This window comes from Calliphora vicina, chromosome 3, assembly GCF_958450345.1.
Source record: "Calliphora vicina chromosome 3, idCalVici1.1, whole genome shotgun sequence".
NCBI classification, from domain to species: Eukaryota; Metazoa; Arthropoda; class Insecta; order Diptera; family Calliphoridae; genus Calliphora; species Calliphora vicina.
Window position 1 is genome coordinate 3,660,703 of NC_088782.1, and position 26,510 is coordinate 3,687,212.

General features: G+C 29.0%; 1 protein-coding gene across 2 annotated transcripts in view; it reads left to right on the top strand.

The window, feature by feature from the left end:
- The first annotated feature begins 3,684 nt into the window (after positions 1-3,684).
- Positions 3,685-26,510, top strand: part of rhea (Talin_middle and talin-RS domain-containing protein rhea) — a 54,384-nt gene continuing 31,558 nt past the window's right edge. For both annotated transcript variants that reach the window (XM_065506544.1, XM_065506545.1), the window contains exon 1: positions 3,685-3,830. The gene's annotated coding sequence lies outside the window, so the exon portion shown is untranslated. The remainder of the gene's footprint in view (positions 3,831-26,510) is intronic.

The following is a 26,510-nucleotide window of genomic DNA, read 5'->3' on the forward strand; positions in this document are numbered from 1 at the left end:
ATACGTTCCATACATTACCAACTATCAATATAAAAGTGGAGGAAGCCACCTTTTGACATTCAAAAGCAGATGGAGCTGAAAAAATCATTTTTGCACGGGGCATAAATAACAAAGCAATAGAGCGAAAGTAGTGTAAGTTACCCCTACCCCTAAATAAATAGTTTGGGGTTGCACCACTTTTGCTGATAGCCTCTTCTAAACTTATAATTTTATTAAAGATGTTTTTTTTTCAAAATTAAGATCCAAATCTCTTCTTGAATACATTTTGGAAGTTCAAACACTTAAATAAAATGTTTTTTTACTGGTCGGTAAAATAATATAAAATATAATGTTACCTATATTTCAGCGTTAATTCGAAAATTCTCATTTAAAATCTCTATAACGGGAAAATCCGAAAACCCCATCAATTAGCTGGCATCACCAATACCAAGTCTTTAAAGAATTCGACTGCTCTTTGATGAGAGAGAGGGAGCTCTTTCTTGCATGTGTATGTATGGAATGGTTATTATTTGTTTTCATATTTTTTGTGTGTTGAGGTAACCAACAACCGATTGGAGCTGTTAGTCAGACTAAAAGTGAATTCAGTTAGTTTGTGTAGCTGCTACTTAGTGTACTCGTAAGTGAAATAAACGGCGAAACGTAAAAACCGTGTGATTCTGATACCAAAACAACTACAAAAACAAAAAAAATAAATACATAAAATAAAGATATTGTTAGTAATTAAACAAAACGAATAATAAAAAAAAACCAACTAACAACAATATTTAAACATACAAAAAATGAAGTGAGGAGACAAGAAGAAATTAAAAAAAAATATTAATATACGCATCGTGTATATTTTAGCCCCTAAAACGATTTGAAATGGTGTTGTACAGATACGATATACTATATGTATGTACTACGTTCTATACATATGGATTTCGTTTATCGTTTTTTGTTCTTGTATTTTGGTGTTGATGAGCTGAGTTGTAGTATTCGTAAACGATGAGCAGCAACATATGGTTCTCGGTAGAACAGTCTGCTTTTTTTTGCTGTTGTTATGATTTTATTTAGTTTCATTTTGGAATAGTTTGTTTAGAAAAAAACAAGACTTTTCAATTGAATTTTTGTAGTTTAAATTACATTTGTTTAGCCAGTAATTATTTTGCCATTGTGATGTGATGGTGGGTGTTTTATTAATTTATAAATGTTCAAATTCACACACATACATCTATCTACTAGATAATGTGTGTATTTCGCATTCATTATGGCCACTTGATCCATATTTTAAAGTTTCGTGTTTGGAATCCATTCATACAATGTGTGTTTTTGCATGTTGTATAAGAGTTCATGGACGAGGTTAGGCTGAAAAGTAAAATAAAAGATTTTATGTTTTTTTTAGTATTTATTGTAGTTGATTCTTAAGTTTCAAAGATTTTTTTTATAAATTCTCTTGAGTTTTCTTTAAAATTTTGAAAATGTTAACAAAAATCAAGACTCTAAATCCGAAATAAACTTTAAGAAGTAAGAGTTTGTGTTATATTTGGCTACCACCAAAATAATAGGGGCAACGAGTGTTGTGCATTTTGTATAAAAACATTAATCTAGTTCTCCCGATTTTATTTTATTTCACCTTGTTAGATTCATGCATCTGAACAAAGTTTTCATATATTTTGATGCAAAAAGTTTTAACGTTTCTGTACTGAAGCTAGTTTAAGTTTAATTTCGTTTCAACAACGATATTTACAAGATTTGTTTGGTTATTATGGTTATTTGGGAGCTATGGCTAATTATCGACTGATCGTCACAAAATCCAGTAGTATGATTTTTGCATATATACAACTGATCTGTGTGAAATATAGGTACAAAATCGATGTTTATAAGACAATTATGTTGGTTAATGTGTTTTTGGTAAGAGATCCTATGTAATGCTATGGGAGCTATGTCCAATTATGTGCCGATCTTCATAAAATTACGTACGGCGTTTTTTTTCTACATGAGTTTTATTGATGTCAAATCATGGTGTTTATTAAAGATTGAGATTATGGTCAAATATGGACTGATCCGAAGAAAAAATCTTTTTGCGATTTGCTTTTACATGGAAATTTAGACAATTTAGTTGTGCTATTATCTTGCCCGACAACAAAACAACAGGCTAAATTTTCTTCTTAATTCGACCTTACCATCTACAAATACAAGTGACTTGCGCAACTGAATTGGATTCTCCTATTTTATAGGCATTTATGTACCATATAGCCACTTCATCTCCCAACGTCCTTTACTCGAGACCCTATCGTGGAATAAAATAGAGACAGACGAACAGACTAGATCGTCTAAGAATTTTATAAGGCCCTTGAATATTGTTACGTTTTTACCTTTTAAAAACGGTGCTTATTTCCTTATTTCCTTTAAATATACCGGATACTTTTGATTCCAAAAAAGTTGTTAGAATTTATAAAAACTCTTTATTTATTTAAAATGTACAACAACAATAGGTCAAATAGTCACTCAGTGTTTTTATACACGTTTATCAATTCGCAGAAATACACACACACTTTATAATGTACAAGTATACACTGGCAATGCAGTTGATGTCTTTACTTATCGATGCTTTAAACATCAAACTACATTTACTACTGCAATCGCACTCACTATTTATATACACTGCCATCTGCATCTGAGTAGCCTAGATTGTTCTTAAGGGTCAAAACTCGTATATTCGCATTCTAGAGCTTTCGATGTTAATATCCGCAGCTTAAACATTTAGTGTTGCCAAACATAAAAACAATGCTAATCAAACGCTATTGCAAATTCGTAACAATATATATAGTTAGTTCAAGGTTCTACAACCTATATTTCGGTATGTTACAAAAGGAAAAATAGTTAAGACAACTTATTAGATTACCCTCGTTTAAATACATTAATCCGCACATGCATAGGTAGGTCTATGTAATGTTGGCAACTCGTTTCCATTGATAATTTGTTTTCATTTGATTTCGATTGATAGTTGTTGGTATATAGTTAATTTCCTACCCCTACGCAGATAAGCCGGTGAGAAGGTGGCCGACCACAAATAAATAGTAACATTAAAAAACAATAACAACAACATAACACAAATAAAATAGGCATAACTAACTTAATAATTAAAGTTTAATATAAGTGATTAAAGAAATATTACAAATATAAAATAAAAATAAAAAATCTAAAATAATAAAAATCGTGTTATATAATAATACATACATAAAATACAAAAGTGACAAAATCTCAAAACTAGTATTTGCAAAAAGCTAATTTATGCTTGCATGTTTCCTGGTTTAAAAATTAAAATAAAAAACAAACAAAATAAAAATCAAATACATCATTTAAAATATAAAAAAAAATCAAATATAGGTATATATAATTTATGTGATCTTAAATTAGTTTTCAATAAAATTATTGTGTGATTTTAGTTTTCTATATACTTTCTCTTCGTTTTCTCCTCCTCTTCCTCGCAACTTATTCGTACTTACGCTCAATTCAGTTAGTTCAGTCCGTTCAGTTATTTTTATATTCGATCAAAAATTGCTTAAAAACAACAAAATTACCTCATCTTTTTCGTGTGTGTGTTTTTTTTTGTTAATTTTTTTGCTACTGGTTCTCTAAAACAACATTATCATCATCAACATATGCTGATTTTATTTTTGTGTTTTTTTTTCTTATTTCAAGTTTGTATATGAATGATTTCGTGATTACTTTTTGTGTTCTTTATTAAACAAAAAACAAAATAATATAATAATAATAATAATAAAAAACAATTTGAACGAGATTTTATTTTGCAACAAAAAAATCAACTGAAACAAACCTATAATTTTGTAAGTATTTTTTTTTATTTATTTAATTTTTTATCTTAAATTCATATTTTTTTAAATGTTTTGTTTTCATCATAATTTTTATTTACAAAAATTATATTTTACTCACACTCTATCAACACACATATGTATGTATATACCTTCATTCGTACCACTGACTCAATGCCCGCGTATGACACGTCTTGTGTATGGGTCATTTCATGAATATTTCAACAGCCCAGTTTCTCAATTAGATAAAATTTTATTCAATTATAGTTTTTAATAATATTTATGACTCACATTTATGAAATATTCAATCAATTTATTTGTTTTGTTTAGTTTAGTTTTTTTTTGCGATGACGCAAGCTCATTTTAATTTTTGATTTTGATGCAGAACTTATTTGTTTTTACATCTAATGCCACCTGAGTGGAGAGTGTATTCTGAATTATGTGACGTTATTTGATTGTAAAATAGGGCAACTGACTTTGTTTAGAAAAGAAAACTGTGTTTTTTAACCTCAAAATAAACCACAATTGATTTATGATGTTTCTCAAAATATTTTGTTTGTATTGGGTGACTTAATTTTTTTAAAATTTTTAGCTTTTATTTTGAAACATTTGTACAATATAAATTGCCATTGTTAGCTATCACCACTTCCCATCTTTCTGGCAACATATGGATTCGGAACCAAAAGACCTGCTCTTTTCCAGATCGAAACAAATAGTAGTCGGACGGAGCACGATCTGGACTATAAACTTCCCAACCACTTCATTCTAAATACTTTTTAACACGTATAGCCGAGTGACCGAGCGTTGTCACGATGGAATATTACTGTTTCATATCTGGCCATTATTCGGCCAATGCTCGCTTCAAGCGGATCAGTTGCGTTCGCTACAGGATCCCTATGATGATCTGGTCAAATTTCAGAAGCTCATAATAGATAGGACCCTTTTGGTCCCACCAAATACAGAGAATTACCTTAGCGCCATGGATATTTGGCTTTGCTGTCGATTCGGCTGGTTGGACGGGCTTCAAATATGATCTCTTACGCTTCGGGTTATCGTAATGGATCCATTTTTCTTCGCATGTAATGATTCGGTGCAAAAATGATTTTCTTTTATAGCGTTCAATCATCATTTCGGACATGCAAAATTGTCTTTCAAGGTCTCTCGGCTTCAATTCGTATGTTACCCAATTTCTCAGCTTTTTGATGAATTCAGCTGCTCGCAAACGTTTTGAAATTGCTGCCAATGATTTTGCAAGCTTTTGTTGAGTTTCACAACAATCATCATGGAGTAATGCCTTCAATTCTTGGTCTTTAAACTTTTTTGGATGAGGTCAACACGCCGATCTTTGTCTTCCGTGTCAAAATTAGCACTTCTGAACAGTACAAACCATCTCTCGCACGTTGAAACCGATGGATCACATTCACCATAAGCTACTACTTCACCTAATGTCGATCATTCAGTTACTGTTGGTTTTTCTATTTGTTGGTCCCTTCAACCATCAGTTTTTAATGCAGTTTTCTCTTCCTTGAAGCATTTGGATGTACTTTCGTAATGATATCTGGACCTATCATTGTCATTAGCGTCTGCTCAGAAAACGTTGCATCAAATGACGGATTTCGGAAGCTATAGAAGTAAAAGGTCGGATAGTAAGATGCATAAGATCTCCTTTAACTATTGGAGATAAGAAATTTTTCAACTATTGCCTTGCTTGCGTCCGAATCTCATATACTCTTCTTCAAAGTATACTCTAAAACAGGGAAAGGCAAAACATGGGCGCCGCGTTTTTCATTTACTCTTCTCTTACGTACGTGTGCACACGCATTGTAGAGAAATAAACAACTTTTAATCAGTCTAGCTTGAGAACTCAAACAAGTAGGTTGTGTATCGTTTTTTATCGCACAATTTAAGAATAGGCGTTGCCAGTGAAAAAAAATATGTCCCAACATTTAAAGATGTATGATGAACAATATGAGATTTTACATTTTTAATTGGGGAAAAGCGACGAAAGTTTACTGGCAGCACCGATTCCTGGTGAGAGCGGAGAGCGTGTATAACTAATACAATCGTAAAATGCAATAGTATAGGTTGCCTTTCCCTGCTCTAAAATAAATAATGAAATCAATTTAAACAAAAACCAAATAATACTTTAAAATATTTTTAGGTAAACAAAATTTATTTTTTTTCGAATTTGTTTTTAAAATTTTTTTTTTCAATTTTTTTTTTTAAATTGTTTTTTTTTCAATTTTTTTAAAAATAGTTTTAAATTTTTTTAAAATTTATTTTTTAATTTTTTTTTTTTTTGAAAATGTATTTATGACAAACAATTTTTTTGATGACAAAAAAATTCGGGATACAAAATATTTTTCCCGATTTTGACCCATTATAGGTCCAACTTAATATAGCCTTATATACATTGTTGCAATGGACTTTGAAATATCTATCAATATATATCCATATTGTCTATATTAATGATTTAGTAATCCAGATATAGATCAAAAATAGACCAAAAATCGAGGTTGTCCCGGTTTTTTCCTTATATCTCAGCCATTTGTAGGCCGATTTTGTCAATTTCAACCGAGTCGGAAGAATTTCCGATATATTGATGTATGAATCTTGTAGGCAAGTTAGTTGGGGGCTACGGAAAGTTGATTTCTACATACAGACGGATAGACGGACAAACGGACATGGCTATATCGACTTCGGTATCTATAACGATCCAGAATATATGTACTTTGTGGAATCGCAAATGAAAAATGTAGAAATTACAAACGGAATGACAAACTCATGGAGGAAAAAAATATTGGTGTAAAACTGGTCCACAAATCGAGGTAGTCGTGTTTTTTTGTTTATATCTTAGCCATTAGAGGGTCGATTTTATCGATTTAAATAGCAACCGAACCATGACTATATTCGATATACTGATGTATTAATGTTTTAAGTTATTGTATGCTTCAGAAATCGATGGATCCACTAACTATAACGATCCAAAATCTATACTTTATGAAAAATGTGGAAATTACAAACGGAATGACAAACTTAAATAATACTGATGAAGGGTATAAAAATAATAAAGTTTTTAACTTCGCATACTCTCAGCAAAACTTTCACGTCTCATGACGAGAACGTTGACATAATTTTGTAGATAAAAAACTGTATTTCATTGGGTTTTTTTTTAATATTTGTTTTTTTTTAAGGGCGTTTTATTTTAAGTAAATATTTTTTGTTTCTTAATGTTCTTCATACTTCGAATTTTTTTAAGAAGATTTAATTTACAAACAGAAAGTCAAGATCACTTTTAGACGAAGAAAGCTTGTTGTAATTTATTACCTGAAATGTAAACAAATTTGTTAAAGAAAATAAAAAAAATAAAAAAAACATACAACAAATTAATGTCTGTACGTGTGCATAAAGAAATTTATAAATTCACTTTAGTTTGTTTTTGTTCGCTGTTGTTTTTTTTTTATTATTATTGTCTAAAAGCATAAATGTTTTTTTTTTTATTTTCATTTTTCTCCATTTATTTTTATAATTTGTTTGTATTTAGAAAATTCTCATAAAAACAACACATGCATTTGATCATACACACATTTTTGGATTTGGATATTAAAAAAATGTTTATTTTTAGTTTTCAATAATTTCATTACTCGCCTTTTATAAAACACACACACTAATCGGGAATTTGAAAAAAGAGAAAAAATTGTGGAAAAAATACAAAAAAAACTGACATTAAAATATGTAGATACATATGTCTAGCAAAATTTCGCTGCACAAAAACCTTTACTTTAATTATTTTTCCAAATGAATAAACAAACATTTGATGTCAGCAAATTAGTAACAGTTGTACCTATTTAGTCTATTAAAAAATATTCAATTAGCTGATTCCACTTGTTTAATTAGACTCATGCCCGTAACTTCAATTAATAGATATCTACGGTGTAAAATAACCAGCAGATAAATTTACCTAAAAGGTAACTTGACATTAATTTCAAATCTATATCTACGGGCAAAAATTACCATATATTTTTACTATAGCAGCTAATGGATATCTATTTGTTGAAATTACGGGTATAAATCTGGAGAATATAGAGAAATTTACAAAACAATTGCTATAGTTTTGTCCCGATTATCGGCAAATTGTTCGATAATCCTAGTAATGGACAGAGCTTTTTACTTCACTTGACAAACTTTTACTTTTGTACATAATAAGGACTTAGGAAGCTATTAAATTTGTCTTATTTCTAATTAGCTGACATCAGCTGTACATTTCTATGTATTCGTGCGTTTACGTATGAAAATAGATTTTTATGTTCAAATGTATCTCTGAAATACAAACGAACAAACAAACAAATGTATCTATGTGGTTGTGTGTTGTACAAGTGGAGGCGTCATTTATGTCCAAAAGTGGAAACACATATTTTTCTTGTCGGCGTTACAAGTGTACAAAAAAAAGTACGAATTAATAGAATTTGTATTTCTTTACGTTTAAGAAAAAGGTGTTTTCAAATACAAAATATACGAAATACATACATTGTGTGTATGGGCTGCAAAGTATTTAGATCAGTCTGCTATTGACAAAAAAAAATAACATAAATTTATTCAATCTTGTTTTCATTGATACAAATATTTCCAATGCAAAACTTGTTTATTTTGTTTATTATTATTATTAGTAGTAGTATTATTTAAAATCGATATTAATTTTGATTATTGTCACTCTATAAAGAAACCGTATAGATAATATTTAGTTTTATTTGAGTTACAAATATGTACCATTATTTGTAGACATATGGGAGGTATGTTAATTTTTAAGCGGGTGTTTTATTAATATGTATGCATTACTCAAATAAAAATAAATACAAACACTTTTGCTATTATATTTTAAATTAATTTTTCAAAAAGATTAATTAAAAATCAAGTGCATATTAATATTTCAAATTAAGTAATTTTGGTTATTTAATACTACACAAATTAGTTTTAAAATATATACAAACTAAAAATATATTAATCTTCAAAATTTTATTAACAAAATAAATTTGTAACCATTTTTGATGATTGCTTGTAATGAGTGCGATCAGTTTAACATCTGTTGTTAAAAATTTATTGAGAAATTTCTCATGTACACTCAATGACTTAATAGAAATTCGTTGAAAAATGTGTTGTAATACTTGTACGCGAAATAGCAATGACAAAAGCTTCAATTAAAATAACCCAACAAACATGAAGTTAAACTTATGTTTTTCAAATTGGATTTAAATCAAAATAAACAACAAAATTTTTTTGGTTTTTTAAATATTGTATATAACAGTTTTTTTGGATGGAAAAAATGGTTTATAACAGTTTTTTTTTCTATAGAAAAAATGGTTTATAACAGTTTTTTCTATAGTAAAATGGTTTATAACAGTTTTTTCTATAGAAGAAATGGTTTATAACAGTTTTTTCTATAGAAAAAAGGGTTTATAACAGTTTTTTCCATAGAAGAAATGGTTTATAACAGTTTTTTTCTATAGAAGAAATGGTTTATAACAGTTTTTTCTATAGAAGAAATGGTTTATAACAGTTTTTTCTATAGAAAAAAGGGTTTATAACAGTTTTTCTATAGAAAAAAGGGTTTATAACAGTTTTTCTATAGAAAAAAGGGTTTATAACAGTTTTTCTATAGAAAAAAGGGTTTATAACAAATTTTTCTATAGAAAAAAGGGTTTATAACAGTTTTTTCTATAGAAAAAAGGGTTTATAACAGTTTTTTCTATAGAAAAAAAGGGTTTATAACAGTTTTTTCTATAGAAAAAAGGGTTTATAACAGTTTTTTCTATAGAAAAAAGGGTTTATAACAGTTTTTTCTATAGAAAAAAGGGTTTATAACAGTTTTTTCTATAGAAAAAAGGGTTTATAACAGTTTTTTCTATAGAAAAAAGGGTTTATAACAGTTTTTTCTATAGAAAAAAGGGTTTATAACAGTTTTTTCTATAGAAAAAAGGGTTTATAACAGTTTTTTCTATAGAAAAAAGGGTTTATAACAGTTTTTTCTATAGAAAAAAGGGTTTATAACAGTTTTTCTATAGAAAAAAGGGTTTATAACAGTTTTTTCTATAGAAAAAAGGGTTTATAACAGTTTTTTCTATAGAAAAACTGTATATTGAATTACCTTTTAGCCATTTCGAATCGGTTGCCAAATTAGATGGGGTCATGAATTTAAAATTATAATTGAAAAATTGTGATTTGATTTCAATGTCTAAAATAATTGTTACATTCAATGTTTGCTTGGTTTGGAATAAATATACATATTTACCGCAATTTTGTTTAGTTATTTATATTCGCTTGTTATTATTTAGTCATACAATTTTTGTTTATATTTAGTTTATTTTTAGATTTCTTGTTTTATTTTTAAGAGAATACACTTATTTTTGTATTGACAGGCACATAAAGAGAATAGCAAATATACCTAATTTAAGAGTTTAATTTCATATTTCATGAAAACCGAAAATTTTGCAATCAATACTAGAATGATTTGATTTTTTTATTCCACAAATTTCTTTAAAAATCAATTTTTACTATCACCTAAAGTTAAACCAAAAATGTACATACATATGTATGTATGAAACTACATACAAAGATAATACTTATAAATTAACTTTAATTTCCCTGTCAATATTATGCATTATTATTCATAATATGCAATTTATTTATAAACCTTTGTGCAGCCATAATTGTACCATATCAGGTCCGTACAAAGACACATTCATTAATTCATTCATTCCCCTACAATTGAATAAGTGTGTATGTATGGATGTATGTATGAATAATTATGAACTTGCCAATTAATTCATAAATTGGATCATCACTCCTAAATAAGTTTTTGTTATTTTTTTTATAGTTTTTGTTGTTGTTATTGTTAAGTAGAAAAGAAGAAGTGTTGCTAACTTTGCTTAATTTATTTAATAATAAAAATATTTGTTAATTGATTCTCAGACAAAAGAGTCTGATGGATGGATGAGTGGCAGGCGAAAAGTTTCTTATTCATAATGGAATTTATGAGTTGTCTTCATTTTTGTTGTTATCTTGTAAATAAAACATTTAGTTGTTTGTTTTTGTTTATTTTTATTTGCATTCTTTTAAAATACTATTCTTTTATAAATTAATTTTATTTATAAAATGCTTGTTCTTCTTTTTGCATTTCTTTTAAATGCGTGCATTGATTGAATTATAATGAAATCATTGTTTGATTTCTTATTTAAAAATGTATATTTACAATTTATTATCTTGGCTTTTGTTAAACAAAATTATAAATAAATTTTCCAATTTAATTTGAATTCACTATATCGTCACCTAAAATGCAAAATAACGTAACATCACTTTTCATAAGTTTATAGGAGATGCAAAAAACTATATAAAATGAAAACTACTTGAGATATTGAAACAAAATTTTCAAATCTGAATTACAATGACACTAGAAATACATTTTATGAAAAAAAAACCTAAATTTTTCAAAGTACTCTTTATGCTATGTGGCTTACGTTTTTTTGAATTGTTATTTTCTGAAGCAAACAAACGTATCATCAATATAAATTTTTATGAAAAAAAAACTTGAATAAAAATATTTTTTTTTTATTTTAAATTTAGTATGTTTTTTTTTATTTTAATTAATAACAACTACTTTTATAAACTAAAAAAAGGTACTTCATTAAATTTTCATAAAAAATGTAAAAAATATTCAATTGCAACAAATTTATTTAAAAAAAAATTAGGATACTACCTAAAATAGGGTGAAAACGATTTATTAATTAATTACTCAAAGCGTATACGTTATTTTGTTTAAGAAAATCATGCACTTGATGATACTTTACTTTCAATTTTGGTTATAACTTGGTTATTTGTGATACACGTATGTAATATGATGTAGTGAATCGTAATCAATAATAAAATCAATTTCGAGTATTTTGATGATATGTTGTTTTGCATTTTAGGTGACGATATGTATATTCCTTTTAAATAAGACAAACTCTTTTAAATTTATAATTTTTGACAGCTACTTTTACATTTTTTCTACAAAAAAGTGAGTCAAAATTTTAAAAATATTTTCAAATGATTTCCATTCAAATTTGTTAGAATAGCATTTTGTTTGACATTGAGGAACTTTTGGAATCCTATAATAAATATAAAATATGTTAGTTTGTGTGTTTAGCTTATCCACAAAACCTCTGAAATGAAAGTCAATAGAAACCGAATTAACTGAAGCTTTTAATATTTTCTTCATAAAATTTCAGTAACCCATAACTCAATCTAATTGATCAGTTGTTTTGTTTGTTTACAATGCGTAAATTTATCTAATTTTGTAAATATTGTGATTAAAAGAATAATGTCTTATAATTAATAAAGTATTATAATAATAATAAGATTAAATTCATTGATAAATTAAGAAAATATATTTAAGAGAATACAGTATGTATGCTTAAATAAAAGCACATTTAGTTTTACACAAATGTATGTCTTTTCGAAAAAATGTACATTAAAATGTGCAGTTGCGGTCAAAATAATAGCTACACAAATACAATTCAGAAAAATGGTTTATAGGGTCTGATAGAGAGGTCCATTGGCTTCATTTTTCATATGGTATTTATGAGTGACAAAGAAGCATTTGTCCAAAATCCCTCCATATGGTCCTTATGTGTGACAAAGTAGCATTTGTCCAAATATGCCCAAAATCCCTCAGTGAATCGATGAATTTCTCAAAGTAAAATTTTCAAAACAAATTTAAAAATCTCATAAATACATTTCAGACTAATGGGATATACGATCTGATGGAGTGGTGCATTTGCTTCATTTACCATATGGACCTTACGAGTGACAAAGAAGCATTTGTCTAAATATATTCCCAAAATCACTCAGAGAATTGATGAATTTCTCAAAGTTAAATTTTCATAAATTTTTTAAAAATCTCATAAATAAAATTCAGACTAATGGGATATAGGGTCTGATGGAATGGTCCATTGGCTTCATTTTCCATATGGTCTTTATAAGCGACAAAGAAGCATTTGTTCAAATATGCCCAAAATCCCTCATGGTCTTTATGAGTGACAAAGAAGCATTTGTATAAATATGCCCAAAATCCCTCATAGAAACGATGAATTTCTCAAAGTGAAATTTTCAAAATTTATTTAAAAATCTCACAAATACTTCAGAATGGTTTGTAGGGTCTGATAGAGTGGTCCATTGGCTTATCTTCACAGAGATTACTTGCGATTAAAAATCAATCCATTACGATAACCCGAAGCATAAGAGATCCTATGTGAAGCCAGGCCAACCAGTCGAATCAACACCAAAGGCAAAAATCCATAGAGCTGAGGTAATTCTCTGTATTTGGTGGGAGCAAAAGGGTACTATCTATTATGAGCAGCTGAAATCTGACTAGACCATCACTGGGAACCTGTACCGAACGCAACGCTCTCTCTGGGATACGCTTCACTTTGGAACAGTGTATCCTAAATTAGATTGATTCGTTGTTGTCCTGAATAGAGGAGCAACATATGGCTCGGAATCCATATGTTGCCAGTAAGATGGGAAAATGTCACGGCTAACAATGGCCAGTACTTTGAATAAAGCTAAAAATTTGAAAAATTAAGCGTTTTTATAGATTGAGGGTTCTATTGTGCTATTATTTTGACTGGAATTGTATTTATAATTCCATAATTGGCTGTAAATATGATGTCTTAATGTATGTTATTGTGTTGTCACTTTATAAATATGTAAGTAATTCGAGTATATCTAAACAAACTCACTTATGTACGTACGTACATATAGAAAATTTAACAAAAAAAAATGTTGACAAAAAGAAAGCGAATATGAGATTTCAATTAAAAAAGGAAACGCCAACAAGATACAAACAAATATACAATAAGACAAATTAAAATGAGCCACACTGATGCTGTGATAAACATCAGACATCCTTATTAAGGGACACTACACTATAGAATGAATGAATACATACGCATGCATCTACTTACACTACTAACCCTTCTGTGTATGAATACTCACACAGATATACACAAACACATACACACACACTAAAAGATTAACTTAACGACCGCAAAGTGGTAAAAAAAACCTAAGTAAGTAAATGGAAGTGAACTGAACTGAAGTTGAAGTGACAATAGTGACGACAGCCAGAAGAAGATGAAAACGAACGAATGTAATTGAGAAGGGCAACAGCATAATAGACCTAATAATGCACAGTAGGCGAGAGAGTGAGTGAAATAGGGTAGGGGGTGGTGGAGAAGGCGTTTTACTTTGATTGATTTTAGTCAATTGTTGTATTACTGTTATATTGTTGTTGTTCTTCTTTTTGTATCTAGCGAATGTTTTGTTTATTTGTTTGTTTGTTAGTTACATTTTCGTCTAATATTATGTTTGTCTGTTTATTTATATAATTTGGGCACTGAAGTGATGAAAGGAGGGTGTTTAAGCCTGTTTATGCTCATGCTAAAAACAACATAAACAATTTTAGAATGTTTTTTTTACTACTATTTCCCTTTTTTATTGCCAACAACTGAGATCGTTTTATTGAAAAATTGCATTCAATTAATTGAAGTTAAAACATTTTCTATTAGGTCTGAATGCACACTGAACTTTGACCGGAAATCTGGTATGACCTGGTTAGGAACATCATAACCATATTTTAAATATACCCCCATACATTAGGCGAAATAATCATAAATTGATATTAAATGACTTCGTACATTTAAGGAATCCTAAGCAAGTAATTATACACTTCATCATGAGTGGCAAGGGTACATACATATAAGTTTGTCATATATACATATGTTCTGGATCGCTATAGATAGCGAAGTCGATATAGCCATGTCCGTCTGTCCGTCTGTATGTTGAAATCAACTTTCCGTAGCACCCAATTAACTTACATACAGTATCGGCCATAACTAAAGCACCCCCTCAGTGAATTTTTTTCATATTATATTTTCTTTTATAAAACCAAAGTTTTAAATTTCGATTATGTATTATTTTGATTTGTTAATATGTTTACTATTGATAAACAAATACGTTTAAAGTTAATCTTTCCATAAGTGGTAACATAAAATCAAAAAATATTTTAAGGTAGAAAATTAAACGGACAAAACTAAAGCACCCCTTAATGGATAAAATATGGCACTAATTTTAATTACTATTTTGTTGCAAATCCTTTGCATTGGATGACACAAGCACATCACTTAGGCATAGAAAATATTAAGTTTTGTATCTTGTCTTGCAATATTCCTTCCCAGACTATTTTAACGGCTTGGAATAAATCGTGAAAATTTCCGATCCTTATTTCGGCAATTTTCACGTTTTATTTTCATATTAACAATATCCCTCAAGTTCTCAATAGGATTGATATTGGGAGATTGAGGAGTCCAATGAATAACTTGAATTTTATTGCTCTGTAGCCAAGTCTTACAAATTTTGGAGGTGTGCTTAGGATCTTTATCCTGTTGGAAGCTCCCTTTAAGTGGCATCTCTTCACATTATATCACGGTACATGAAATGATCAATAATCCCATTAATTTTATGAATTGGACCAATTCCTTGACCAGAAAAGACACCCCAGACCATTACATTGCCTCCTCCATGTTTAGTTGTTCCTTTGCAATACTTAGGATTCAGTCTTTCTCCTTTTGTTCTGCGTACACGCCTTATTCCATCGGAACTTTTTAAGTTGTATTTGGATTAATCAGTAAACAGTACTGTCTTCCATTTTTGGACGCTCTAGTCGATGCGCGCTTTGGCAAACTCCAGTCTAGCTTTCTTGTTCTTAGCTGATATAATGGGTTCTTTTGCTGGTCGTCAACTGTATAATCCGACTTCTACTGCTCTTCAACGGATTGTTCTTTCGCTAACGCATAATCTTATACTTGTTCATACTTGATTAGATTATGCTATAGGATATTTTTGAATTGATCTTTTGATCAAGGAATCATAATATCGTGTTTTTTTTTCGTGGACGTCCTCCAGAATGCACCGTTGATATGCGACCAGTCTGCATAAACTTTGAAATGAGCCTGAAAAAAACTGATCTGTTAATTGAAAATTATTTACTCAATTCATGTCGTGATAAACCCGTCTTCCAGTCTTCAATAACTTTAATTTTAAATTCACTGGAGTACTTTTTCCATGCCATTATTTTTATTACAATAAACTGATAAAACTTAAATTATACACACTACGCCTTCCTTTATTTTTATCTTCTGGAATTTTAAATCCATTCGTTGTCAGTCCCGTCAATTCACAATGCAAATATACAGTAGCGTAGTCAAATTTTAAAACATCTTATAAGGGGGTGCTTTTGTTTTGTCCGTTGCGTTTTGTGTGTTTATATGATTTATCATTTTAAATTAATTGTTCATAAAATTATCTTTTACTTAATGAATGTTATATGAACCTTAACAATATAAGTTAATAAAATATATACAAATCAGAATTCAAATAAGTATTTTTTATCAAAAAAATTATGTTTTGAAAAAATCTATAGAGGGGGTGCTTTAGTTATGGCCAATACTGTATATGATTCATACATATCGGGAATTCTTCCGGCTCGGTCCACAAATGGCTGAGATATAAGGAAAAAACCGGGACAACCTCGATTTTTGGCCTATTTTTGATCTATATCTGGATTACTAAGTCATTAATATAGACAATATGGATATCTAATGATAGATATTTCAAAGTACATTGCAACGATGTACATAAGGCTATATATAGTAAGTTGGACCTACAATGGGTCAAATTCGGGAAAAATATTTTATAATCCGAATTTTTTTTCATCAAAAAAATTTTTTGGTCAAAAATTCTTTTTAAAAAAAAAAAAATTTAAAATTAAAAAAATTTTGAAAAAACTTTTTTAAAAAAAATTAAAAAACTATTTTAAACAAAAAACTTTATTTTAAAGTATAATTTGGTGAAGCGTATATAAGATTCGGCACAGCCGAATATAGCTCTCTTCCTTGTTTTTTACTCAAGATTTTAAATAACTAAAAAGATATGACACGAAAATCTATTCAATATAAACATTTGTAAGCATACTCGATGAAAATATGGATTATTATTAAAATTGTCTATATTTGGTCGCATTTAATTATTTGAAATTCAAATTTTCGTGATAATTGTTGAAAACTTGATAGATTTTTTCACTTTATTTAATATTAAGTACATTTACAAGCTAAAAATATAAATTTTTAAAATTTTATTGGACTTTAAAAAGCGGTATTTTTTTTAAATACTTAGCTTTTATTTTGAAACATTTCTACAATATAAATTTATTCAATGTATTGAGCATTGTTCGCTATGAACTTTTCCCATCTTTCTGGCAACATATGGATACCGAGGCAAAAAAACTACTCATCTTTTGAGGCCAAGAACGAACCTCTATTCTGAAATGAAGCGTATCCCAGAGAAATCGACCGAAACAAATAGAAGACGGATGTGGGGCAAGGTTTGGACTATAAGGCGGTTGAGGCAAAACATTCCAGCCACTTCTTTCTAAATAGTTTTTAACAGGTAATGCAACATGTGGCCGAACGTGGTCATGATGGAATATTACGGTTTTATGTATCGCCTCATATTCAGGGAGTTTTTCGCCAAATGATCTCTTCAAACGAATCAGTTGCATTACAGGTACAGGTTCCTTGTGATGGTCTGTTCATATTTCAGCAGCTCATAATAGATAAGACCCTTTTGCTACCTCCAAATACATAGGTATCGGAATTCATATGGTCCAGTTTCGAAAATCAGCCCGCAAATGACTGAGGGTCGGAAAAAATAAAAAATCTGGAATATTACACATGGTGAATGGTGTAATTTAATGTTTATGTCCAAAAATTATGATAATTTTTTAATTAAAACTGAATAAACATTTTTTTGAAGCTACAAAGAATGAGTTTTTTCAAAATATTAATCACCCTCCAGTTCTTATTTGGATAAGATAAAAATCATTTTTAAAATTGCCTTCTATCAAAATAAGTTTAGTCAGTTTTTGCATAACTCAATATTTTAGCACATTAACAGAAAGTTCTAATTTTTTTTATTTATTTTATTTTATTAATGATTATATAATACAATAAATGAAATTATATAATACAGAGTACGAGTATGAGCAACTAGGCCTTCAACTCTAAGTTCTAATTTAAATTATCTCCAATTTATACTACTAATATTAATTTTGAATTTTAATGAAAGCTTTCAAATTTATTTACATTTTAATTTATCAAATATTATATTACCTACAATGCAACTTTGTATTATTTTATGTACAATGTAACGTTTGTTAAACATTTGCCAATTCAATAATAATTCATTACAATCTTATTAAGTTGTCTATAAAAGTAGTGAGTGAATATTATTACTTGCTGTTGTTGTTACTGTTTAATTTATGCGTATGACAAAACTCAAATGAATTTGAATTTGAGGCGAAATTACTTGGTAACAAGTGATATTGTTGTTGCAGCTGTTGTTGTTGTTGCTGTTGCTAATAGTAGAGTGTTACCAGAGTATGTAAAGGTGCCCGACTGTCGGGAGCCAAATAAGTTTTTTTTTTTTTTGTTATTTTATTTTCAGATTTAAGTTAGTCTACTGTAATGCGCCACATGGTGATAACCAATTGTGGTGTGGCCCACACGTTCCAAGCCAAAAAGAAAAATTAAAGAAACAGCAACAACTCAGCAGAACAGCAACAACATATACATACATACTACATACAGCCTCACATGTCAACAACATCTTTACGAGTAAATACTACATACAAATAGAGGCAAACCATAAATGAAATGTGTTTAAGTGTTCAGCAACAATATCAAGTCAGCATTTAAAGAATATCTATCTTCAATATAAAAAATAATATAAAATGAGGAGGATACAACTCACATTCTTCTTTACTACTATATAAATTAAACAAACAAACATACAACTTTACATTCGAACATAAGCAAATAAATAAATGAATAAATATGTATAAAAAGTAAATACTTTTGTAAAATACTAAAGAAAATCAGAAATTATAAGTAAATTCATACATACAGTGTACTCGTACATATATACATATTTGATATTTATATCGGCTATTAAAAAAAAAAGAGAAAGAAATTCAAGTCAACTTCAAGCAAATCAGTTTGAGAAAATTGCATGGACATCGCTGAGTGTAGGAAAATAAAATGGAAGGATGGAAATAAATGTCGCCAGGAATTGGTTTTTAATTGTTTTTTTTTTACTTTTGCTAGGAAATCAATACAAAATATAAATTTTTAAAGTATCTCTAAACAAATGATTGGTTTTAATTTAGTTGTATGTAATTTTAAAATCGATTTGAATACGTAATTATCGTTCCAATGAGATATAAAAGCCAACAATGTTTTTAAAGTTATTACAAATTTAGTTGTGGTCTACTTGTATAAGAAATGTTGGAAAACATTTACATATTTTACGAAATATTTAAAAAAAAATTATATTTTTACTTGATATATTTAATGGCAGTTTCAAAACTCCATTTTTTGCACAATCTTACAACAATTTTCATGGAGTTATGCCTCCAATTCCTAGTCTTTAAACTTGTTTGGCTTTGTCTATCGTGTAAAAATCAATACTTCTGAACTGCACAAACCATCTCTTGCACGTTGAAACCGTTGGAACACATTCACCATTAGCTTTTTTATACCCTTCACCTTTGTGAGAAGGGTATACTATAAGTTTTTCATTCCGTTTGTAATTTCCACAATATAATTTTCCGACCCTATAAAGTATATTATGGATCCTTATAGATAGCGGAGTCGATTAAGCCATGTCCGTCTGTCTGTCTCTCCGTCTGTTGAAATCAACTTTCCGAAGCCCCAAATAACATACAAACACGATTCATACATCACAAATGGCTGAGATATAAGGAAAAAACCAGGACAACCTCGATTTTTTTTACCTATTTTTGACCTATATCTGGATTACTCAGTCATTAATATAGACAATATGGATATCTTATGATAAATATTTAAAAGACGTTTGCAACGAAGCACAGTGGTATGAGAAAAAAAGAGGGAAATAAATCTGTAACTTCTAAACCCTCAGTTTAGAAATTTCACATGCGCAAAGGGGAAGTGCTGTCGAGTTTAACTTTTGAATCTGGACCTCATGACCCAACAGGTGAAGGGTCAGGGGTCCCTAAAGTAGGACACCTCGGGTATGGTCAATTTTAAAAATTATCCTATTTCTTCGTTTGTGTTCCGATTTCATACCACTGTGCGACGTATATAAGACCATTGTAAGTTTGACATACAATGGGTCGGCCAAAATCGGAAAAAATATTTTTTAAACCGAATTTTTTTTAAAAAAGTTTTTTTTTTCGCTAAAAATTAAAAAAAAAAATTGAAAAAACAAAAGAAAAATTTTTAAAATTAAAATTTTTTTTTTTAAATTTTAAAAAATTTTTTTTCCAAAAAATTAAAAAAAAAATTAATTTTGTTTACATAAAAATATTAAAAATTTTTATTTTGATGTATAATTTGGTGAAAGGTATATAAGATTCGGCACAGCCGAATATAGTTCTCTTACTTAAAATTCGAAATTTTCGAAGAAAAAAAAATAGTTTTTTACACTAATGTTCAGACCAGGATAAATGTTTCAGAACATTCATTTATTAAAACTCTTAGACTCTTTGATCTTCCTGATAGAAAAGGGAAGCGGACATTCGGGAGGAATCATCCCATATGGCAATGAAATAAAAAAATTAATTATAAATAAAACAAATGAAAAAAATGAAAAAAAAAACATAAACAGAAATAAAAATAAAAAAAATAAAAACATTTGCCAATTTTCTTTTTCGTTTTATCGTCATCATTAAAATGTGTGATTTGAAATTAAAATTTTCTTTCTATGGCCTCACCTTCATCCAATCTATCTGTTTGTGTAGAGAAATGTACAAAATTTTACCACAAAAACAAACATTTATGGCTACTTTAATGATAATCATCGTCTTTATATTGTTCATGATGATGATAATGATGATGATCTTGTCGTCTTCGTCGTAGATGCTGATCTATGAATCTGTTTCAATATCTGACTGTGTACTGTTGGCACAAACATACATACAATAAATATTATATATTATACGTTATTTAGATGATTCATACACACTTTTTAGAAAATAAAACATAAATTTCGTTTTTTTCGTATTATTTTTATAAAATGATGACCAACGGAAGTGTGGCAATATACTTTTTCTTTTTTTTTTGTATAATTTTTACATAAAAAGGGGTTTCTTTCATTTAGTAGTAATTTTTAATTTGTTTTTTTTTTTTATTTATTTACAATTTTGTTTAACCTTTTGAAACAAGTTTGATAAGATTTCTTTACTTTAAGGTAACAAATTAACAAGAAAAATTCAAAATTTCAAATACACACTTTTAAGAAACAAGGACGTATGAATGCGTACGTACGTATTTATTTAGTACTCTTGTACTCGGTCGTAAAACCAAGAATTTCTATACATATACGAACGATAAGTACGTACATATTCATACATATATGTATATACATACATATATTTAATATAAAACAACAACATAGACCTGGAGTGGAAATAATCGGAAGTTATTTATAGTTATTCTGAGTAGGTATTAGTCATAATCAAAAAATGTGTGTTGCTTTTAATAGAGAACAATCTGAAAAGTTTTTTCCATTATTTTTGCAATTAAGTCATACTTTTTGGCGTTCTCAAAGTTGTAGTTATTGTTGGGAGGCAAAAACATAAAAATACTGCAAACGTAGGAGAATTAAAAGAAGAATTAATATTATTAATGCTTTAAATAATCCACAATATAAATTAAAAATCTTTTTACTAAAAATACTAGCCAAAAGAGGTGGTTATGATTACAATAAAACATAAAATTTGTGGCCCACAGATTTGATTCAAACTATCTATCAGTTGCGAAAAATTAAGTTTAAAAAATATCCTGAATATTTACCCCAGATTGGCCGTTTTGTATTCTTTCTTGATCAAGGTGGCACAAGGCTCACGGAAAATTAACGACTTTTTCAAGAAAGATTTTGTCTGAATGGCTTATACGCCATTTTGTTAGCCTTGCGTATTTTCATCGTGCCGAATTTCAAAACAAATTTCAGTTAGTTTTCGAGATATTCAGTTTTTTTTACTTTTTTTCATATTCACTATTACAAAAATTCAGTCATATCGGTCCAAAACTTTGGCGGAAATTAATTATGGCCTAAAAAGTAGGTGGTCGGCATGAAGAGAAGAACGTGGAATATGGATTATAAAATTAAAAGTGGTGTGTACTGTAAAAAAGTACACTTCCACACGGAGTCCAATTGAATTCCTTATTATTATAACATGTTATGCTCTTTCTTTCTCTAACCAGCTATTTATTTATTAAGGAGTGAGATCGAAAAAACCTTAATACACATGTTACTTTTGAAAAGTATGTCAGTTATTATGTTTAATGTTAATTATGTTCATTTGTTGTTAATCTGATTAAAATGAGGGACGAGAAAAAAGTGCGTACTAAAATTATTAAATATTTTCAACAAAATAAAACTTGGTCCTACAAAAAGTTGGCCAAACAATCAAAGGTCTGCCATCAAACTGATTCCAATGTTATTAAACAGTATTGGGAGAACTTGTCCGTTGATAGAAAACCTGGATCAGATAGAAGGAATGGTCCACATGATGATTCTAAAGTCAATAAATAGAAAGCATTTTCAAAAGAGCTCCCAAAACATCCGGTTGGAAAGCAGTCCGATTAGTTACGTATTCGGACTATTTGGTACGAAGAGTTAAAGCCAATGCAGGTTTCAAAACATACAAGACTCAAAAAATGCCTGGCAATGAACTCTGCTCAAAATTTAGAGGCCAAAGATAGAGCACGGAAATTGAAGTAAAATTTTATAAAAAAAAATGGACGACGAAACGTATTTTCTGGAAAATTTTTCGCAACTTCCGGCTTAATATTTTTATGTTGCTGATGCTCGAGGAAATGCTGTAGAAAAGTTTAGGACCCAAAAGCAGAAAATTTTCCCAAAATGTTCTTGGTATGGCAAGTAATATGCAGAAGCCAAAAATTTGTTAACAAGGGCTCTATAAATACCGAAATTTACATCAAGGAATGTTTACAAAAGAGGAGACTTCTTAATGTGTCCATTTATTTTTGGCCTGATTTTGGCATCCTGTCACTATGATAAGCAAGGTCTGGAGTGGTACAAGAACAATAATGTGGTATTTGTATCAAGAAAGGCAAATCCTCCAAACTGCCTGGAGCTAAGGCCTGTGGAGAGTCATTGGGCTCTTGTTAAAAGAGAATTGAAGAGCCCCAAAAAAAGGTGTACAAAAGTGTGGTTGACTTTAAAAGGAGATGGACTACCTGTTCGAACAATGTTATAGAAAGCACTATAAATAGCCTAATGGAAGGGTTTCCGAAAAAAGGTTCATAAATTCATCACTATTGATTAGAACTATAAAAATAATATTTTTTGTAAGTTGTACTAATCGAATTAAAAAAAAATCCTTTTGCGATTAAACTGGTCCATGTTTTGCTTGTCTTTCAAGAAATGTTCCTGGTTTGAGTATAGAAAAACTAAAAGCTGGTCTTTTTGGTGTCCCACAAATAAGATATTTAATGAAACACAAAGATTTCATATATTCAATGAATGATTCAGAAGCATCGTTATGAAAAATTTCTTAGAAAATCAGAAAGCTGAAAATTATTTTAAAGAGCTTTACAAATTTTGGATGTAATGCGAACATAAAAGTACACTATCTGCACTTGGCACTCCACGCTATGGCAAATGATGTGTTATTTACGAAAACCTTACCCACAAAATCGATTTTTTAAAGTCAAAATTTTCACAAATTTTTATTACTTTTTTTATTTTTTATAGTACACCAGCTGCTTCTTTTATGTTACCGTAAATTTAAATATAGTTTCGAGCCAGGTTGATATGTTTATGAAAAAAACTCTTGCGTGTTTTTGATAAAAAAAAAAAATAATCACTCAAACTATATCGCGTTTTGTGGTGAACTTTTTTGACAACCGCGAAAAAGTAATACCATTTTTTTAAATAACTTTCAATGGCCCATTCGACTATTCTAGGGCCATTTTGATATTTGAAAAAAATTAGACAAGTAGCTGAAACAAAAAGTCGACTTTTCGACCTTTCGACTTTTTCCGTTTTTAAAAAAGTCGACTTTTCGAACTTTCGATTTTTTAGTTAAACCGACTTTTTTAGACTATTTTCGACTTTCCGACTATTTTCGACTTTTTCAACTTTTTACCATTTCTTGTAAAAAATATATAGTTTCTACATTTATTGATGCGCCTTTTGTAATGTTTTGTATCAAGGCGATAATATTTAGAAGAATGTTGGAAGAATTTTGTGTAGAAAAAAGCTTTATTTTATAAACATTTATTTATTATTTATATTAGCATACATTACAAAAAATGCAAGTGTACCAAATTGCAATAGTTTTAGTTTAATGTTGAAATTAAATATTTTTTGAACAATCTAAAATGTCGACTTTTATCGATTTTTTTCGACTATTTTCGACTTTTATCGTCTATTCGACTTTTTTCCGACCAAAAAGTCGATTTCGACTTTTCGACTTTTTTCAGCAAAAAGTCGATTGTTCGAACAATCGAACAATCAACTTATAGAACCCTATAGACAAGTTTCCTGAAAATCTTGATTCGTATAGCGAAGAACAAGGAGAACGTTTCCATCATGATTTAAAAGTGGTGAGAGATATATAAAAAGGTCGCCGCGATGGACATATGATGGCAGATAATTGACCTGTTGTAAACTAATTTCATAAAATCGAAAACTACACGTAGCATTGAACAAATAAGTATCGATTAAATCGATATAATTAAAATCAGTTTTAGTTTTGGCGGCACCAAAATCATCGTAGACCTATGTAATATGAAAATTGCTGACTTTTTTTCCCACTTTGGAACCCTAGTTCACATACATACAAGTGCGGTGAAAATGTTAACATATTTTCTTTATGATCCACTACTATTTTAGTTTAATACATTTTTGTACTAAAATATTTATCTACTATTTTGTTAAATAAATACGCATTTTATTGTCTCCTAGTCAGTTTGTCGCCTATTTTAGTGTTACACATACTAGATACTCGCAAAGTCCAACACATAGATATTTATGTATAAATACAAGTACATACATATGTACATATGTAGATACTTACTTACCCACCGATAATCGCGATATACATTTCTACATATATATGTATTTATTTACTTACTTATATCAAAGATGATGTTTGTGTCAATCAGCATGACTACTTAAATTTGTTGTTGTTTATAGTTTTTTACTAATTAAGGATTTGTACCGCATTCTTTTGTTTTTCTTTTTCTATCTGTATGTCTTTCATTTGTTTGTTTGATGGTTGGTTGGTGTTTTTTTAGTTTTGCTTGGAGTTTAAGTTAAAACAAACGAACAACTCTAAAAACCAAACAAACAAACAAAGATATTACGTTTGATTTGGTGTGATGGAAAATATGAAGGAACAAACTAAAAGCATTAGATGATAAAATATCATTGCTAGCAAACCATAATACTACAAATAAGTAGTATCCACCATCTGCAATAGACATATTTATACCCTACACCACCATAGTGGGGAGGGTATTATGCGTTTGTGGTGACGTTTGTAACGCCCATGAATGTTAGTCTAACACCCACCTTGAAGTATACCGATCGACTCAGAATCACTTACTAAGTTCGTCTGTCTGGCTGGCTGGCTACATAAGTCACACTTTCGAAAATCACTCACGAAAATAAATTATTGAAATTTTAAAAGAAACATGTAGTTGCTGATTTACTCAGTGTAGGGTACTTTCTTACTAGTTTTTTTTTCAAATACTTAGTTGGATACTTATACCATCCATGTATCCATCTATAGGAGTAACATTTCATCCAATAGATATTTCTTGGTTGGTTGTTTGTTTGGTGTTGTGATGATTGGTAATGATGGTGATGTACCACATTCTTGCACTTATTTGGTAGCAAGGCCACATTCTGGTTTTCTATTTATTATATACATATGTACACACTTTAATATATGGTTTTTTATGTACATAAGTATTTATTTAAACGTATTTTTTTATATACATAAATAAATGTATAAAAGTACATGGAAGTAGAAGTAGAAATAGAAGTTAATGTGGTTTTGTTCTTTTGAAATATCCATTTCAATATTATTGTATTGCAATCGAATGTATGTACTATGTACAATATACATATAAATACCGTTAAATATATGTATACATTACTGTTGTTTGGTGACTATCCTATAAATACTAATAATAATAAATAAATATTCATAAAATCATTTAAAATATCATAAATTCTTTATCATTAATTTAGCTGTCGGAAATAAATTGATAAATTTTCAAGGTTAATGTTTTATTAAACTCTAAACATTTTTTTATCAAACAAATGAATAACTTCTAATGAAAAGTTTCCAAGAGAGTAACAAACATGCATTTTTAAACGATAGAAAGAACAGGCTAACATAATGGCATAATGTCCTAATATTTCAGAATGGTTTTTATTGTTTTTCAAGCTAAAAATGTCCTAAAATAATATTAATCTGTATGCTATGTTTATTGTGTTATCGTAACCTACCAGCAGAGACCTGCG